A 20268-nucleotide genomic window follows, 5' to 3' on the forward strand; every position below is an offset into this window, starting at 1 on the left:
TATACCCATCAGGAAACACAGACTCCGGCAAGGAGTTCCACTCCCTAGCAGTTCGCACAAGGAAGCTTGAAGCGAAGCGCTTCGTGCGTGTGGGTGGGATATCCACCATGAATCGGTGACGCCTCGCCGATTGTCTTGTGGTTCGATGATGGAAAGGACTAGGAGGAATCAAGTTGTGCAATTCCCCCGCACACTCTCCGAAATGTATCCGGTAAAAAACGGAAAGGCTTGCGACCTTGCGCCTGTGTTCAAGGCTTTGAAGCCGGGCCTCCACAAGCGCATCATCGTTGATGAGCTTCTTGGCACGCCTTTCAATGTGTTCGAGCGCATCCAGCTGGCATTTAGCCGAGCCGTCCCAAAGGTGAGAACAGTACTCCATACATGACCGAACCTGCGCTTGGTACAGGCTCAGCAGTTGTTCTGGTGTGAAGTACCGTCTCACCTTCGAGAGGATACCCAATTTCCTACCAGCCAGATGCGCCTTCGACTCTATATATGAGCCGAAGTTTAGCGTTGGCGATAGAGTTACGCCAAGAAGCTCTAGATGATCCGATACTGGAACAGATACATTTCGGAAAATAGGAGCCAGCGGAAATTGACTCCGTTTGGCGGAGAATAGACACGCCTGGGTTTTGGTGTGGTATGGAACAAAACACTTCAAATGGTTATCTCATCTATCCTAGTTTCATTATTATTGCCATAAAATGACACATCATCACCACATCATCAGCCTATAAGTGATCACTGCTGACCAAAGGCGGAGAAGGTTTGAGTATTAATCACCACGCTAGCTCAATGCGGGTTGGCGATTTCAAACTTATTCTTATACTTCACGATATTTGCCTTTACCGTTTGTTAGTGATATCTAAATAATTTTACAAAGTACGTATAACTCAAAAAAAGTTACATTGGTACCTGCCTTTGGTAGGTTTCGAACCTTTGTCACACACTTCGACATGAGAAAGAGGCGTCTTAGACTCTGCTCTGCAGCTCTGTCCATATTACTAAATCAATAGCAACATAGAAAACAATAATGTATTAGATAAACTTCAAACACAAAAAACACACACAGCTACAATAAAAATATATATCAGTCCTTCACAACTTATTTACAGGTACAACTATGATTTGAAAACGTGACTAGAGTACGGAGCTAACCTTAAATATAATGCCTCTAAACATTTTAGTGCACCACATATCCTCTTGCTTGCAATACCAGCAGCAATTACACCGAAACGAGCGTTCATGTTTACGTGACACTCATTCTGAAGAGAATCTAGAAACACCGTTCTTAAAATAAAGTTAATTAACAACATATTAGGAGACTTGCTTCGAATTCGAAAAAGAAAACGTTGAAAATAGTGCAGCTCTAAAAGCTTTTTCACGAATCATGAATTTTCAAATTTTCATCAATGGAACAATGGACGCATCCTTTGATGAAAAGCGTATGAATATTCTTCTAGCATCTTTTTTTTGTTCTGATAGTGATAGAGGCAATATAGAGGTAGGCGTGATTCTGGACTAAACAATGTGTATATCTAAGAGCTATTTTTAATATATTTGCATCATTTTAAAGCAACACGGTGCAATCTTCAATATAGTTTTAAGATAATTCTACTTATAAAACCTAATAATATACTGCAGGACTGCCGTGCAGCGTGTAGCGGGTTCGATTCCCGCACGAAGCAACTCTTTGTGTGATCCACAAATTGTTGTTTCGGTTCTGTGTGTCATGAGTATGTGAACTTGTATGTTTGTAAACGCACCCACGACACAGAAGAAAATCATAGTGACGGGCAAAGTTTAAAAATATATATATACAAAAGCAAAATAGCCTATATACTGAATAGAGGTTGAGGAACTATACAAACACTGACCTTGGAGACCAGACAGCTACCAGTATATCGTTCACACACCATTTGATCCCGTAATTACGACACAGATCCGACCGAAATAATTCATGAGTCCCTCACGCTTTATTTGTCAACCTACCTCTAATATCATGAACCGACAACGTCCTAATGGCTTATATAATACCTAACGAAGTCTGTATCAGACATACCCTTCAAATATTCACGCGAAAATATACCTTATTATGTAATAAAAAGTATGAGCGAGCAAAAATGTTTCATTCATATCAACTCAGGTTGAATTCACCCCTTGTGGTTGAAATAAAACGTTCAGTGTTTACATTTGCAGGTTAATAATGTTTCTTATATATCACCTCACAAAACTAATGCTACATACTTTTAAATAAAGCAATTCGCGGCGACATGTGTTCGGAAAATAAATTGCCTTCATTTGTAACGCAAGCGTTTAGATATAAAAGGTGAACTATATTTGTTCGGTGTAAGTTTAGGTCTTTTGTGTGTTAGTTTAGACTAGTTTTACCATGTAGTAGTCGAGCACAAAGTCTTGGATTCAATTCCCAGGTCGGGCAAAGTATTATACAATTTTTTGAGTCCCAAATAGCACAAGGAATATAATTTCGTTTGAAATATGATAATGGATCATCTTCAATTACATGGGCGTCATAACAGAGAAAAGTTAACATTGTATCATCATCATCATCATTAACAGCCTATGAAGGGGCTACTGCTGACCAGAAGCCTCTTCTCGCACGGAGAAGGTTTGAGCATTAATCACAACGTTTGCTCAATGCGGGTCGGCGATGTGCATTTACTCTTTTTAAGTTACGGTACGTACGTTACATTTTATAGCGGCATTACGTGCCGTAATGTGCACCTCTGCCTACCCCTTCGGGATTAAAAGGTGTGACGATGGAGTGACAGAGAGAGAGAGAGAGAGAGAGAGAGAAAGAGAGAGTCTTTTTACCATTTATTTACCTTCTCTATTTAGAAACCGGGGATTAAAAATCGTTGAGTTCGGTGTAAGTAAAGGTCTTTTAAGCCTTAGTTTGGACTGGCTTGCAGTTTCCAGGTAAACAGGATACATAATATGCGTTGGAATGTGGAAAGCCATTATGTACTAATATCTTAACCCGAGTGTATGAGAATTTGTGCCCAAATACTTGTATGAATTTCTGAGTAGAGAACGAGCTGGCTTTTAGTTTTAGCTGTTAATTAACGTGGAATTTCATGGCGTATAAAGAGGATTTAATGTATGTTAAAACTTACTACAGGGCTAATATACTTTTAAGTATATGGATCCCTGTCACAATTGACGAAATGATTGGCGTATCCACTAACATGATAATCAACTGCTAAGTAAAGCGTTGTGTGATCGATTTTCGTTTCTATATTCATCTACAATAGAATACAAAATCCTAATACTAAAGCACAATCTTACAAAAAATCGATAAAAATTGAGAAACTTACACTTTGCCCTTTAATCTATTTTTTTTTATTTATTTTCTTATCGTTCCTAGAACTAGTCAATACTCTTGTTTCATGTACAGAACATTCATATCGCAATAAAATACAAATACATCCGACAAAAGGTAGAATAATGTTAAACGACAGATTGTGATCACAGTTTACGACACAAACATGACTAGACTGTGCGAAATAGTATCGAATAGTAGAGTTTTATTTATGCTATAAACCGGTAAACGAGCAGACAGATCACCTGATGGTAAGCAATCGTCACCACCCATGGACACCCGAAACACCTAAGGTTATTACATGTGCGTTACCGGCCTATAGGAATTTAAGAGTTGTTGGGGAATCAGGAATTTGGATGAAAGTTTTTGGGCCTGCAGTAACTTCACACTCACAACGAAACACAACACAAGCGTTTCATCACGTCAGTTTTCTGTGAGGCTGTGGTATCACCCGAGCCGAGTTTAATAGTAGTTCTATTTTTGTAACACAACAGAACTACATCGTAGTTGTTAATTAAGCTTTAATGTCCAAAAAAAGTTACATGTGGAAATTAATTCAGTAAACATACACAACACACATACCAAAATCGTTAAATATATCCGTTAAATACTCGAACATTACGACTTTAAAGCTTCTTTAAATATTAAAACACAAGCAATTCTTTAATCCATTCACACAGCATTCAAAAACATCGATATTCCAATAAAAACAAAACCACATCAATATTCGCTATTCTGCAACTAAAAGTCGAATTCATTTCGTATTCATAATTCAGGTGGAAAATAGAGACACAATCCGAGCAGTACGTTGAAGACAAAACCTTCGATTGTGGTATATAACTATGCAATAATATCTCGTATATTCTTTTGTAAAGAACTCGCTTCGAGTGCAGAATAGACCTGTTTTAAAAGCCTGGTAATATTTCATATTATTGTTAGGAGATAAATAACAATTTAAGTTTTGTGATGATGATGATTTATATTTTATGTTTGCGTTCTATAGATGCGTGCTATGAATATGTCCTATGGATTCATGCTATGAATATGTGCTTACGAATCCCTACTATCGATACATCGCATACTTGAGCTGCGTATCTTCCTCGTGCATCTACTCTGCAGCAGCACATCTTCATAGCACATCTTTCTCGCACCGCTACAATTATGATACAGTATCAGTGGAAACGGTCACATAGTTTCACAGCTTAGCTATTACATCTTCACAGCATAGCTACGTAACACATCTCAGATGGAAATGCGCCCAAAGGAGTATAGAAACTCAAGTCAAGAAAAGAAAATCTTTAGAATATTTTCTTTAACGTTCAGTTTATTTTGAATAGTAACCAAAACGGTATTCACTGAGTATCTAGCTCGGGACAATATTCAACCGCGATTGTTATTTCAAGACATTGTGATTTTAAATAACTGTATTGTAGTCAGTTAAAGGCTCATTCTTGGTTCATCTTGATTCCTTTTAGAATTGAATTCTGCTATTCATTTATTTATAAATTATATTATGTTTATTTGTATAACAATTACTATTACTCGAATTAACTGTAATGCGTCTTAAAACTGTAATGTACCAACTATTTAAACTAACAGCTCTTGATTAAGATCAATTTTGAAATTAATTCATAAGTAACTGAGATACTGGGGCTACAAAACAAATAACTTAAAAACACAATATATCCCAATCAATTAGTATGATATCGGCTAGTATTGTGTTCATAATAATTAATTTAGTATATCTCACGAAAGTTATATTCAAACTATATCCCCATCAAAGGTGATGGGGATAAAGTAATACTTAACCTTACAAACGTAACTTAACACACCCCATCTACCTGAACATGACCTCTCAGAATTTACATCGCCGTAGAAGCCATAGGATACTAAACCGATACCAAAACTAACAGTGAACCGGTATCGTATTAATCGAAGTGAAAATTTCTGAATAACCATAGTACATTTACAAAAGATGCATTCTAGTGGAAATAAGCAAACATCTCGCAAAGCTGTGGAATCAATCCACAAGATTGTTCCTTAGTTTAGAGGCTACACAAACTTCAATATGATAATTCGTGTTTCTATTGAATTTAGCTTACAGCGCTATTGTTTGTAAGTAGATAGCTCATTTCTGATTTCAAGGTAAAGGGTTCTTTGAACAGGTTGTGTTAATAGGAAATAGAGTTTAGCTCTAAAGGGTATAAGGTGATCCCATTAGAATAAATGCTTGAATATCAAAGAAGAGGTACTAGAAAGTGTTCATTTTTTATTACATAAAACTATTCTCCAATGAATAATCACCAATTTTGTAGTAAAAGCCAGGTATTTGTTAATTATCACCGTTATGTTAATAAACCTATATCTTTTCACCTGACTGTTGTGTGTAAAAATATATTATATTTTTACACACAACACTCAGGTGCTAACGGTCAAATAAGTATTCCAAACACCGAGACAATATCAAAATCTGTCCGTAAACCAACTCGAATGGCATCGGGATTGCGTTTGTTTGAAACAGGACCAAATATAGGTCAGACAGTCATAATACATGAGGTGGCAACAATGTGAATAAAGGCGAAGTGTCGTAAGGATTCAGGACACACGCTGACAGCCGTTCTCTAAAGGAATTCAAAGAGCATATATCATGTTGCACGTTGTTTCGTTCAATAATGGTTGTATCGCATTGCCAGTGGGATATTTAGATTCAGTTTGGAATAGAATTTTGTATTTAGTATATGCAATTGTAATTGTAATCTGTAAATACCCTGAGCATTACCGAAGCTGAGAGCTACCTAGCTAATGGGTTACTGGGCTCCGGTTCAAAAAGCAGGAGTAGGCACAGTGGTTTTTATTCTGTAAAAGTCTGACACTCTCGCCTCACCTAAGGCAGAAGACGTCAATGGATGATTATCTGCTCTCAAAAAAAGGGCATTAACAGAAATCTCTTATTGTTTAAAGTCAAGATCACGATCAAGGCCAGAGATCACGTTTCAACAGAATCCATGATTAATAGTGTTAAATCATTAATTGTTATTTTTTTTGAAAAACCGAATCATATATCTTTTTACTCTTACTGTCATTGAAGTCATTTGTTTCATTTAAATGCTTTCAAAGTGCACACAATTTCGCTATCTCAGCGTTGCCAATAAAACGGCTGCGACAAAGACAGGGAGTGTAATTTCAAAGAAGGAAAATAGCTTTAATGCATTTAGCTTGTGTCGGTGATGTTCAACTGTCGAATCGCTGACGGCAGACTGAACACTGCCAGTAACAAATCGACCTTACATAAGGCCTTGTACATAAGCTAATTTATACGCAAATATTAGCACCAAACTTTGTTCAAACAACTTAATGTTTATTTGTGTTTCGTAAAATAATAATATGTAGCGTTTTGTTTGTTTTGCTGGCAGATTTCGTATCCACTTTAGTACTAATATTTTCGTTACAATAAAGTTAACAACATTGCTAAGACTTTTAGGTAATGATTATTCATTATCCTTTGAAGTTTAAGTCTTTGACTGCCAATAGAAAACCGTTGAAGGCAAATCCTCCACTAATGTCGGTCACCGGTGACCACCACGGCGTTCAATGTCTTAACTTCATGTTAAGACCTGAACACCTATCCTTACCCAGGGCACAACGAGAAATTGTTTCTATCTAAAACCATTGATGCCCAATCCCAAACCCTATCATTATCACATGAAGGTCTAAATCTCTTAAAAACACAAGATGTTCCGTCGATCTTTAGTTCAGAAAACAGTGCTGCTTCTACTGAATCGTTTTATTGAGTCATTGACTTTAAAACGGGTAGAAAAAAGGTTCAACTACCTTCATTTTCAGGGCCCGTGAAGGTTGTGTAAAGCGTACCTCGGGGAATACTGATATGAATGGATATTAAAGAACATTGGGGGTAATATTTTTGAAAAGAAAGCTTGTATGTAGCATAAATGATTTTATAAGTAAACCAGCTTTAACTAGTAAGATAATAAAAAAGAGAAACTAACAATATTTTAGCGATTAAATAACTAATAACAAAAAAGAGAAACTAACAATATTTGAGCGATTAAATGCTTATAAATTTTCTCTAACTAAACATGGCCTATTACCATTATCTCAGACTGATTATAGTCCATAACGAATCTATTACTGTAATCATCTGCTTGGTTACAAAACACAGTAGCCATTATTATTCAAATGAGAGAGAACAAAGCATTTTTTAACTATTTAGTCACTATTCGTGTAAGTGGCTCAATGTTCCTGTCTTTTCTTTTAAATTGCATACTGTAGTGCTGTTAATTCACCTTTAATAAATAATAAAAAAAGGATTAATCAATATATCCACGCTTAGTAAGAAGTTAAAGATCGTACTTTAAAAGACTTAAGTTTATAAGAGAGCCCTGCTGACGATATGAAACTATTATAGTCACGTTAATATTACACTACGTTGCAAGTTTGCACAATTATTACAGTGCAATGGAGCGACTAAGGAGTATGCAAATCTTCTCTAATACTTGCTTACTTATGCAAATTTTGCTTGAGTAAGCATTTCTAAATGTTCCTTTATGAATATGTCTTTATACATTTTAGAAGTTTAAAAAGTTTCTTTGTGAAAATCTAAATGTCTCAATCTGTCACTAACAACATAGCAGGGTTTAATCCTTAAAGAGAGTGGGTGGAGGTTTTCATTTGCAGTGTAATACTCGCTTTCACTAGTATATATGAGTATCGTGTCAAAGGAAACTTTTGCCATACCAGTCCCCATTACGCCAATTGTAATGATGACGAATGCATGCATCCTTCAATTGACGCAGAATGTTTGCATATTTTGATAGTTAATAGATACGCATGACGTGGGGTTGACGCGCCGTTGCCGTTGGACTGATTTTTGATAGTTATTACGCAAAATGCAAGCATTCGCCTTACATTCGTCAATTGCCGATAGCGTACGTAGACTTTAGCCCTTAAACTTATTTATATCACGTCGGCCAGTTAAAAATTAAATAGTAAACAATCACGTTGTTAGTTTTAATTAAATTAAAAATGTAAACGTTTTTCTCTCGAGTGAGGCTTTTGTGGTAGAATATTGTTTCTTCACAAAGCGCTGTTTGACTTACTTTGTTGTTAGCAAATAGCTCTTCGTTGCAAAGTTTATTCATTTCTTAATACCATATTATATAGATGGTGCTTGAAATTGTAAGGAGGAAAACTTTAATAGTGAAATCAGTTTAACGATGTATATAAAACTGTGATAACAACAAGAAATGAATATAAAAATAGTATACTTTAAGAGTTGAGTAGGTATTTCAAATGGTAAGCATCGTTGTATCTCGTGAAAAACATAATTTTGTATTGTTGACGTAAGATATCACTGAAGAGAGAGTAGCCAATGCTTTACTAACCGACGTACTCACAGTCATTTAATGGTTACTTAACCCGGTCAAAAGTAATTGTTTTCAATGCAATGCAAATCAGTTTCAGTAATCATTAAATATCTCTAAGTGCGATAATTAATCATTTTACTTCAATAACAGACACGCAGATATTACGTCACAAAATCCCAAAAAACATTACCCAAAATCCTCCACAATCTCTCAAAAAAACCTCGTTAATATTAAAAAGTAGTACAGTTCACAGTAAGGCAAGCCTTCACTATCATCCTATTGCAATTAATCCCGTCAGTCTGCTAACTCCTTTACCAATAAATGGAGGTCCGCAGCGAGACTGTAAAACCCTTTCTACGGCATCGCATCGCACCAGCTTAGCTAAGTGCTGATAACGCGAAAGATTAACTTCCACAACGTCAGGTTGTTTTTCTTTGTTTGAAATGAAAACTTTATCTTTTGTATCTTTTATCTTAAGATCGGATTATTGTTTGTTTAAGCTCTTTTTCTTTTATAGAGGTCAGTTTTCTCCAGGAAGCGTTTAACTGTATCTTGTTGTTTTCTAGGTTTTTAAAGTGTTAATTATTCTATGTAACTTGGATGTTTCAAGTTGTTAAATGGTGTATAATATCATCGCCAAACTATGATAGTTCATGGTATGAAGAGAATAATTAATGCTAATAAAATATGAAGACTGTTGATGAAGGATAACTTAGTATATGTGCACCTTTTGCACTATTCGGGGGTTAGGCGTACTTTTCCACCAGAGATGTGCTATATAGCCATGCTACGAAGATGTAGTAGCTAAGCTGTGAAACTATGTGACCGTTTTCACTGATACTAAGCTATGTAGCAGTGCGAGTAAGATGTTTTATATTCTTTGCGCCGCCGCAAAGTAGCTGTGCGAAGAAAATACGCAGCACGAGTATGCGATGTATTATAAAAAGGAAAGCCATCCATAGCATTACATCTCTGGAAAAGCAGTGCAAAAGGCGTGACGTCACGACTATTACAACGCTGACTAAAAATAATCTATGACGTAAAAGCCAAAACCCACTCCAGTTAGTCCTTCAGTTTGACCCATAAATAGAACTTAAACAGAATTAATCAAAACATCTGTTTTCATTAGCCAAAATAACCAACCCTTACACTAGCCCCAAATAGATTCAAAACCTAAACAGTACCCACAAACTTTTTGCTACAAATGTAAACAGGCGGGACCTTTACTATCTTATGCGTAATGTTACGTAAACAACCGCACTTACGGTACTAGTTGTCATCATATTCCCACATTTCATATGAGAGTTCACCTCGTGTGACGTCACCCGTCGGATTACATAAATCGTCGGCGTTGATTTACGTTGGACGCGGACAAAGTCACGTTTACATGTCACAGTGTAAAAAAAATGTAAAAGGAACGGCTCGCTTTGTTTGCCTAATCGTGACGTACTGGCTAACTGTTGTGTTCTTTTTTTTTGTTTATTGTTGTTTTTGTTTAGGTATAGTAATAGATATGGGATATTGTGATAGAAGTTGGTTTTCAATAGAAATAAGGAGTAACTTGATGAGACACCATTTACAATACCATTATGATATTAATTTTATTACAGGCGATAGAGAGGTCGCAGATAGACGATCGATGAGCTAATCAACGTTATTAAAATCTTACGTAGCACATATAAAGTTTACATGTGAATAAACATTCATCGAAAATCTCAACGAACAACTGTTTGACAGAAATGCAGCACGATCTCCTTGCCTGGTTGGAGGATCATCCTTTTCCGATCCTAGGGAATTTTACTCTCAGTAGCCTAAATTATCATTAAATGTTTATAAGCTATGCTAGAATAAAACCAATAATTTCACTAATAAAATCCTTTCGTCCATAGTCAGAGAATAACAGTAGATTATCTCGAAGATCCCATAACATAGTACAAACACTCCCAACAACTCCTAATAACCTATCTTAAATACCTCTTCCTCCACAATAAATAAGGAACAATCTTATTAATTCACCAACTATTCTTTGGGAAATGCGCAGGTGTGAACAATGCCGGTGTTCGGCGTCCGAAGCAGATAGTTGAGTGCTATTACGTAGCAAGAAGTATTAAGACTCTGGCCGAAGTTACGACCAAGTGGTGACGAAAGATTTATGTTAATTGAGCTAAATGCTCTTTTTGGGAATGAGGGGAATTTGTTTCAAAGGGTTTTTGGTTCGCCATGGAGTTTGGAAATTGTATTTTTAGTGAATATTTTTACTGAGAATAATGAAGTGGGTGGCTGGCTTTCTTCTTTTCCACGAGGGATGGGCTATATAACTATACTATGAAGATGTAATAGCTAAACCGTGAAACTATGTGACCGTTTTCACCGATACTAAGCTATGTAGCTGGGTGAGGAAGATGCGCAGCTCGAGTATGCAATTTATCGATAGTAGGGAAGCCATCCATAGCACGCATCTTTCCGTATAAAATACATAGCTTAGCTGAGTCCGTTTCCGTGCTAAGCTATGTGTACCAACGAATATGACTGGTGAAAGCCAAACATATCCATAGTAACGCACAGGTGGAAAAGCACCCTAATAGGTCACTCTTATGTGGAACATTCTCTAACTTTCTTCAATTAAATATGACTTCAAAATACAAAAATCAATCACATCTTTTGCAAGAAATATCAACATTTATCATACAATACATTTTATCCTTTAGTTAGTCGAAAGCTATAATCTAAATAATAGTTCAAATAAGACGATCCAACCTGTCTCCGTTAGCTAACTTAATATTTCAAAGATTTCCAACTAACAACACTAACCAGTACATAAAACCCTTTGTAATAAACAGATAGTGTTTCAAAGACTAAATTAATTAGGTTGAAGTTCAGAGGTAACTTCAAAATGGCTACCAATGTACCCAAAATCACTAGACAACGTAAACAAACTGCTCTTTAATTATAGAAAAGCATAGTTATAGCAATAACTACGGTAAAACGGTTATAACCATAACTATAACGGTTGGATAAACCATTCAATTCTAGACTAATAATTTTCATCCCTCCATAAAGTAAAAGCGTGATTTGAGAACATAAATACGAAATAACTCTGTTTATAATAATGACTGAATTTAGTAATAGCCGTTACACACGGTCTATTTAAGAATCTTAAACCTTTGGTAATACACGAACTATTAAAGTTCGAAATTAAAAGAAAATTAGAGATAAATGGATGGACAGACAGTTTTTCTCTCCGTATGATTGTTTTATGGTAGAAGCCAGTAAACTGATGGTAAGCAATCGCCGCCGCCCATGGACATCCGAAACACCAGAGGTGTTACAAGTGCGTTGCCGGCCTTTTGGGGTTAGATTTTTAAAAATTGTTGGGAAATCGAGTATCGGGAAGGTCGACAACGAAATACAGCGCAAATATTGTTTCACGTCGTTTTCTGTGAGGAATCGTAAGTTTAGATCTTTTTTAAATTTAATTAAATTAAATTATTATTATTAAATTAAAAACGACACAACGGATTTTGATACGGTTTTTTTAATAGATGAAGTGTTACAAGAGGAAAGTAAGTTCGTAATTGTTTGAGTACCTTATCACGTAGAAATAACTAGATTACATACTGTCGTCTGAGAAATAAATATTTGTAAGTAAGTTGTATTTGTAAGTCGCTCAAAATATTATCATAATCCATATCCATTACAGCTTTAAGCAATGTTAAAGATACAAGGCGCTCTTGTTCAGAAAACATGACCTTTAGCAGACTAGCAACTACTATTATTAACTGGTATTTTCCTTTACTGGGATATTCCTTTATTAGTTTCATGTTAATATCAATATCCAGTCTAATTAGCTTCGGTTTCTATGATAGGACATTATCATGTATCATGTTATGACATAACTCTTTGTTAAAAATCTTTCTTGTCTGGCTAATTGTGATAAGTTTATGTATCGACATGCTTTTTACCCCGAAGGGGTAGCCAGTGGTGCAAATTACGGCACGTAATACCACCGTACAAGGCTTTTAGCCATTTGTGTTATAAATCCCATGTAATAGGAGGTGAGCTTATATCCATATACGGGGCACAATTCCAGAGACCGTGTTACCACTGAAAAAATATTCGAAAAGCCGAAAAAAGTGCAGCGCTAATTTGCCTTACCCGGTAATCAAACCCAAGACCCCTTCCCCGGCAGTCAGACTCGCGACCTACGAGGCAGTTAGTCATCAATAGTGGCATTCTAATTCACTGTTTCAGAATATGAAATACACAATGATAAAAAAGAAACTACATTTTTACCAGGGCATTAACTAGAAACATTCTCGTAACTGAAACAACTAAAAAAAACTATATGTTTTTCTGCATAAAAACTCGTTACAAACAACTGAAATTGCATACGAAAAAGTATTAGACTAGTTGTCAATTTGTAGCGAATGTGAATACACGTTAAATAAAAGTGCAACAATTCCAAAAATTGTAACTAGACAACAGTTTTGTACCTTACAATATCGAGAGTTCAACGAAACAAAATAGTTGGCAGAAGTCGTTACGCTAGCGCAGTTAGCCATTTTACAATCACCTGCCAATTTCCAACTTCACGTTTTTACAGAGTTTGAATAAAACAATTTTAATTTATTCACTCCCAGTCAATTTCACTTCGCGAACACTCAGTGTGAATGCATTTATTCATTTAATTTAATTCAATTTTATTCTTTGTTGAATATTTTTTACATTTGAGTTGACTTTGAAATATATTGGAATATTTCTTTATTAGATTACGAGTCCAGTTATTCAAATGTTCATAAAGTGAATTGTTTAATTTAATTTTGTGTCTGCATGCTAATTTATGAATTCATTAAGTTTTGACAATATAACGTTTCGAAATTCTGTTAAAACCTGGACAACTGGGTTTCATATGCTCGTTAACAAATGCTTATATATGCTTTTAATTTACATACATGCAGTGTTCAAGTTGGAAATTCGTGAAATTTCCACCAAATAGAGCAGGAATTAAATTAATTTAGGAACAAATGCATACGATACAAAATTGTATAGGTACAGTTAATATTATTAAAATAATAATACTGTACAGTTTTCTGTACATTTCGATTTAATTGGACATCACATATTGACATATACAACAAAAGCCAGGAATTTAAACAATTAATAAAATAAAAGCCAATAACATCGCTCTCACACAATTCACACCAAAATATTCATACCACTGACAACAGACTAACAATCCCTGATAATTGCCACACAATTATCAACTTAATTCACGTGAAATTAAACAGCATGTTCGTATAATTGACTCACATTGGCTCGACAACGATCGAAAATTCCAGTCGGCTTTGGATTTAATTCCGACCAGGGTCTACCGGAATACGTAAGTATTGAATGGATTACATGAAGGTTTAATGCAACTAGAATGTTCTATTTTGCTCCTGCTGTTATAAATGATAAATGATAAATGATATTTATTTTGCAAATAGGTTATAAAATAACACTTTTACACGTCAATCTCTTAAATAACTAGATGAGGCCGGCATTTCCTATCCGACTACTCTGAGAAGAAATGCCGAAACAAACTCAGAGGTCATAGTCTCTTTTAAAGTCCAGACAAAATCAATTAAAGATGTCGGAGAACCGTGCAAGTTGATTCTGTAGTGGTCTTTTGAGGAAAGAACCACAGCAGTTTGAGCGGACCTGTTCAGATGGCAGCACGCATGTGTCAGTTTACAATCAGCTCAGCTGACGGCTGTTGCTGAATGATCCGACGAACAACACCAACCAAAAGAACATTTGGGTAGGCCACACAAATGCTCAAACTGTCAGAATATAATTTACTAAAAATAAAATGACTAGCAAAAGTCTCACACGGTCCTCAAACTAACAATTTTAAAAGGAAATATAAAAATATAAAAGGAAAAAAATATATATAAAAACAATGTCAAATTGTATAAAAAATGTAACTATATGTTACAAACATGTCAGCAAGACCTGTGTGGACATTATAGCAGTTCATTCCCAAGCCTGACTATCCTCCAAGTAGTCTTTTATTTTATAAAAAGCTTTACTACATAGTTTTTCTTTAATAACATTTTTAAATTTACTTAGGTTTAAACTTTGAATATGGCTGGGAACTTTATTGTAAAAGCGTATACATTGACATCTAAACGAACCGCTTATTTTCTTAAGTCTAGTAGTAGGAACAACATATTTATTTTTATTTCTAGTGTTGATATTGTGTATATCACTGTACTTTTTAAATAATTTTATGTTTTTATGAGCATACACTATATTTTCATAGATATATTGAGAGGCAACAGTCATTATATTAATTTCTTTAAATAGTTCCCTGAGAGAATGCCTCGGACTAAGATTATAAATTGATCGAATGGCTCGCTTCTGCAGCACAAAGACAGACTGAATGTCAGCAGCATTCCCCCACAGGAGAATACCATATGACATGATACTATGGAAATAACTAAAGTATACTAGACGCGCTGTATTTACATCAGTTAAATTTCTAATTTTTTTAACGGCATATGCTGCTGAGCTGAGCCTTTTCGACAACTTATCTATATGTGGGGCCCACTGTAGCTTAGCGTCTAGGGTTATACCTAAAAAGATAGCTGAATCTACAGGGTCCAACTCCCCGCCCTTGATTAGCACGCTGGTTTTGACATGCCTAACATTTGGTGTTGTGAATTTAATGCATTTAGTTTTTGATTCATTAAGTAGCAAGTTATTGGCACTAAACCAGCGTACTATTTTTGAGAGAGCACTATTTACATGATCACTGACTACTTGTCCACGTTTGAGTTTAAATAATAAAGAGGTATCATCAGCAAACAGTACTATCCCATGGTGATCCTTTACAAGGTAAGGTAAGTCATTAATATAAATAAGAAATAAAAACGGACCGAGAATTGACCCCTGCGGAACACCCATCCTAACAACAGACCCGGCAGAAATTTTCCCGTTAATCTCAACTCTCTGAATTCTATTACTCAAGTAAGAGATAAGTAGGTCCAGAGAGTTGCCCCGCATTCCATAATGGGATAGCTTCCCGATCAGTGTTTCATGAAGGACACAATCGAACGCCTTGGATAAGTCACAAAAAATACCCAATGCGTCCCCCGAGTCCTCCCACGCGTCATATATGTGATTAAGAAGTTCAACACCGGCATCAGTTGTTGAACGACCCCTTGTAAATCCAAACTGGTTACCATGCAATAATTTATTTCTATTAAAAAATCTTTGCATCTGATTTAGAATAATTTTTTCAAAAATTTTACTGAACTGTTACTATTGTATCGGAATTGCAATTCGCACTGATGTCATATGTCGCTAATGTTTTATATGTTGTATATGAGTGTGTTTTAGAGATTGTAGAAATAAAATGAATACGTTGATTTACTCAGTTGTATTTTGTCACTTAACAGCATTGTCAACGGGTTCTCATTGTATTTGATAAAAAAAATACCAAAGCAATGAATCCCAATACATCCCAGAGAAATAAATAAGCATTTTTGGACCCCAAAACAAAATATATAGCAACATGTCATCTGAGATGGATAAAAAGGGTTTACAGAGGTTTATCACACAAACATTATAAATGTAATAATTTGTTAGTTTGGATTTTTGTCCGTCAATCACGCTGAAACTATTGAACGGATTTTGATGAAATTTGGTATACAAACAGGGTATGAGCTGATTTAGGTGATAGGATACTTTTTATCACACGGGGACGCGGAGAAATCTGCTGGCAGAAACTAGTAATACAATATAATACTGACTTTTCACCAATAGTGTTATCAGCTTAATAATTACAGTGATCCTATTCCCAAGTACTAAGAATGAGATTTTTGGCTGAACCAAAAACACAATTGTCCTTTATTAAGAACGAAAATAATAAACGTTACACAATCTAAGTGTCGAACCATCTGCTGCAGTAATAACGCTTCGTTCCATTACTAATTGAGAACAAATGTAATAAATATACAGAAAATGTAATTTTTACGCTTTTAAATAAATAGGAAAGGGCATCGTTGGAAACCATTAAATAAATTGGATAGCGGAAATTAAACTGAACGAGGTATTCATCTAATTGTCGGCCATTTATAAAATTGTTGTTTGAAAGCATTTAAATTAGGTCTTTAGATTTTATTTTTTACTATCTGTCTGTATTTTAAGCCTAGAACAGTCTGACAATTCGTTTTACTTGTCTGAGATTTTTGTCCAAAAAGATTTAGATGAAAACTCATTACCACTGGAATGTGCCTCTTAAACTTTCATTATAATTTAATAGATGAGAAGATGTTTTACAATTATTTGTTATCTTATAATAAAAAGCTGAAGATTTTGTTTTGTTGGAAAGCGGTTATAACCGAAACTACTGGTTTGGTTTGAGTTGCGGACTACCTAGCGGATTTACCGGGGCTCCGGCTCAAAAAGCAGGAGTAGGAACGTAGCCTATCTATTTTCAATTTTGACCCTCCAAATTCACATGTAAGGTAAATTAAATATTTAAATATTCAATTAACACACGGAATTTCTATATAAGCGTATTATTTTATGCACAGAAATAGCTTGAGTATTGCTCCGCTTCGGTTCTCTAATGAAATTTGCATTCTAGATAAATGCAAATGTGCGGTAACAAAATAGGATCAATTTAAATAAAACTAGAACTGTATATTTACGGAGTTTAGTCTGTTTTAAAATAAAATTAAAACCACCAACTAACTGCATATAAAAATAATCAGATGTTTTTTTTATTTCAAATCAAACTACAATATGCTACGTTCTTTTATTTTCCATTCATTCAAGAATCGTGCAAATGTACCTATATTTATAAAATCTCTTCAATGCTCAAAGACTCGGAATGTTAAAAAATCTATAAGCATTATTTAAAATACAAGTCATGTATTGGTATGTACCGTACTTAATAAAATGCGCACTGATCATAAAACCACAGGAATGACTAATAGAATCGTATAACCTAAAAAATGCACCGACATGTTTATTAAGAAAAACATAATTCTGCCGAAATAATGTATATTTTTTATGGAATAAGGGGCAAATGAGCAAACTTGGACATCCGCAATACTAGAAGAGTCACAGATACTTTTTTATAAAGGAAGACGCACTTTTCTTTAAGGTATTACCAAATATAGCCACGAAAAGAAAAATACGTCTCAAAAATAGAAAGGAAGTGTCTACAAATGTACACACGCCCTTACTCTTTTAGCGAAACTGCTATTCGCTATTTCACCCTCGTCTCGCTTAGACAAGAGCACTGATATTAAACTCAGTACATAATACAAGGGAACGCAATAAACCACTCACAAACTGAATCGCAATCCTAGTACGTTGCAATTCATGATCACGATATCTCGAAATCGCAACTACGATTTACGGAAAAGCTGTGAAGCGATAAAATATTTCGAATTGAAAATGTATGGAATTTTTGGTATGGTTAACGAAAAATGTCGAGCGATGATATTGGAAAATTCTAAATTGTGAGATTTTATGGTACACTTTTAAATAACAATTGATAAATCATTTACATTTCCCGATAAAGTCTGAAAAATAAATCAGTTGCTTGATTTCCGTACAAAGCTACGAAACAGCGACAGTAACTCCATCTATACTTTCACATCGTAACATTTTTAGGAAAAACTCACTTAGCTTTCTCTCGCTAATCTGGGGAAATTCCAATAGATGGCGTTGTACAAAAATAATTCGTTTCGGTTTTCAGAACATAATTTTTTCTCATGTTTTAATTCTTTCTGTTATGCAATTATGATATTTTAACAATAAAACAATGAAAATACATATAAAACCTATGAAATGATGGTATATTTCAAAGTTACGACTTTTGTAGCTAACTAAAGACCGTCATTATTTCTTAGAAGCCACATTAATATATTGTGTGCCATAAACTATGTCTGTGGGGAAGTAACTGTACATTGTCTTTTCTCTTTATTACCTAGACTGCCGATATCACATAGTTCCAGTGGCTGTATGCGACCATATATTATTAGTCTGTGGTTCACATAAATTTCTATGCATAAAATGCGGCATAAATTGTAGTTCTCTTTTTGAAATTAATATTTTAGAGAATAGATAAATTAGAACAGCTGGGGTAGCGATGATTTATTCTAATAAATATTTATGCATTTGGGAGTCATTAATTATATTGTAATTAATGATTTCATTTAATGTTTTTCACTGTAATGACATGAATGTATTTACTTGTATGATTAGTTATTTATTGAACACATTTATCATAAGAGCTGACTAAAGAACTATTAATTCTGATGGAGACCAAACAGCAGCACTCTATAATCTAATCCCGGAGTTGCGGATTACCTAGCAGGTTAAGGGCTCTGGCTTGAAGAGCAGGAGTAGGAACGGGATGGTTTTTAGTCAGTAAGACTATGACTCTCCCTCTCGCCTCGCTCAAGGCGGGTAAAGCCATTCGATGTTTTTCCGCCCTCAAAAAATGCGCTCTCTAATAAACTTGAACCCTTTAAACTGCGATCCTCAACCTGTCTTTTACTCTTATGTAAAAGATAACAAGTGCAGCAATGGGTTATCACATCTGTACGTGGACTGTCTGTTGATGTTGTTAAGTAGTTTTTTTTTCTTAACACACACAACTGATTGTAGGGGAAATCGTACTGGAAAGGTGTTAGTAAACAGTACAGCTGTCTTCCCTTGTTTTGATGATCACTTCATTCACTCTAACCAATCAATTTCTTACTTTTATCAATCTCTTGAAAATGTCCAAGCGAAACGCGAAACGAAAATTACTTTTAGAAATGATTCATGATCTTTGAATCTGTGACAAAAAGTTTATTAATTTATAAATACTATTCTGTGACGTAAAATTTAATGTGGATTATTCTAATATGTATAATAAATAAAAAATGAATCGCTAAAATATGTTACTAAGTGCCAAACTTTGGGATCGGATAATTAGTTTTTTACTGTCACTCTAAAATTATAAATGTGAAAGTTTGTTTGGATATTTGTCCGTCAATCACGCTGAAACTACTTAACGGATTTTGATGAAATTTCGTATACAGACAGGGTATGAGCTGACTTGGGTGATAGGATACTTTTTATCCTACGGGAACGCGGCCGAAGCCGCTGGCAGTAGCTTGTTATCAAATAAGCTAGAAAGATCAAGAGTGAAGTAGGGACGGGGTAGATTAAGATATAAAATATCATACAGTGATAATAGTAAACAACACAGATTTTTGTCATACTATGCTCCAAATTATTCAAAGATTTCTGTAGTAAATATCAATATTATGTACTTACAAAGTAATTGGATGTCCAATTGTTATTTTAAATAGAATGAGATTTTTCTTCCGCGTAGCAATGAGAAGCATTTATAAATAAATTAATTGTTTTATTGTATCGCGTCAAAGGTCTGAATGGAATCTTATGAATGGATGGCATTAGACAAAGTATTATTGTTTATTTTCTTTGTGTATTGTGGAAGAAATTGAAATTATAAACAAAACACATCCG

General features: G+C 34.9%; 1 protein-coding gene across 1 annotated transcript in view; it reads right to left on the minus strand.

Annotated features, from left to right (window-relative positions):
* LOC118273822 (protein unc-13 homolog B) overlaps positions 1–20268 on the minus strand; it is a 401044-nt gene that overhangs the window by 231100 nt on the left and 149676 nt on the right. The gene's annotated exons all lie outside the window — the stretch shown is intronic.

Source organism: Spodoptera frugiperda, chromosome 3 (genome assembly GCF_023101765.2).
Source record: "Spodoptera frugiperda isolate SF20-4 chromosome 3, AGI-APGP_CSIRO_Sfru_2.0, whole genome shotgun sequence".
In the NCBI taxonomy this organism is placed as follows: domain Eukaryota; kingdom Metazoa; phylum Arthropoda; class Insecta; order Lepidoptera; family Noctuidae; genus Spodoptera; species Spodoptera frugiperda.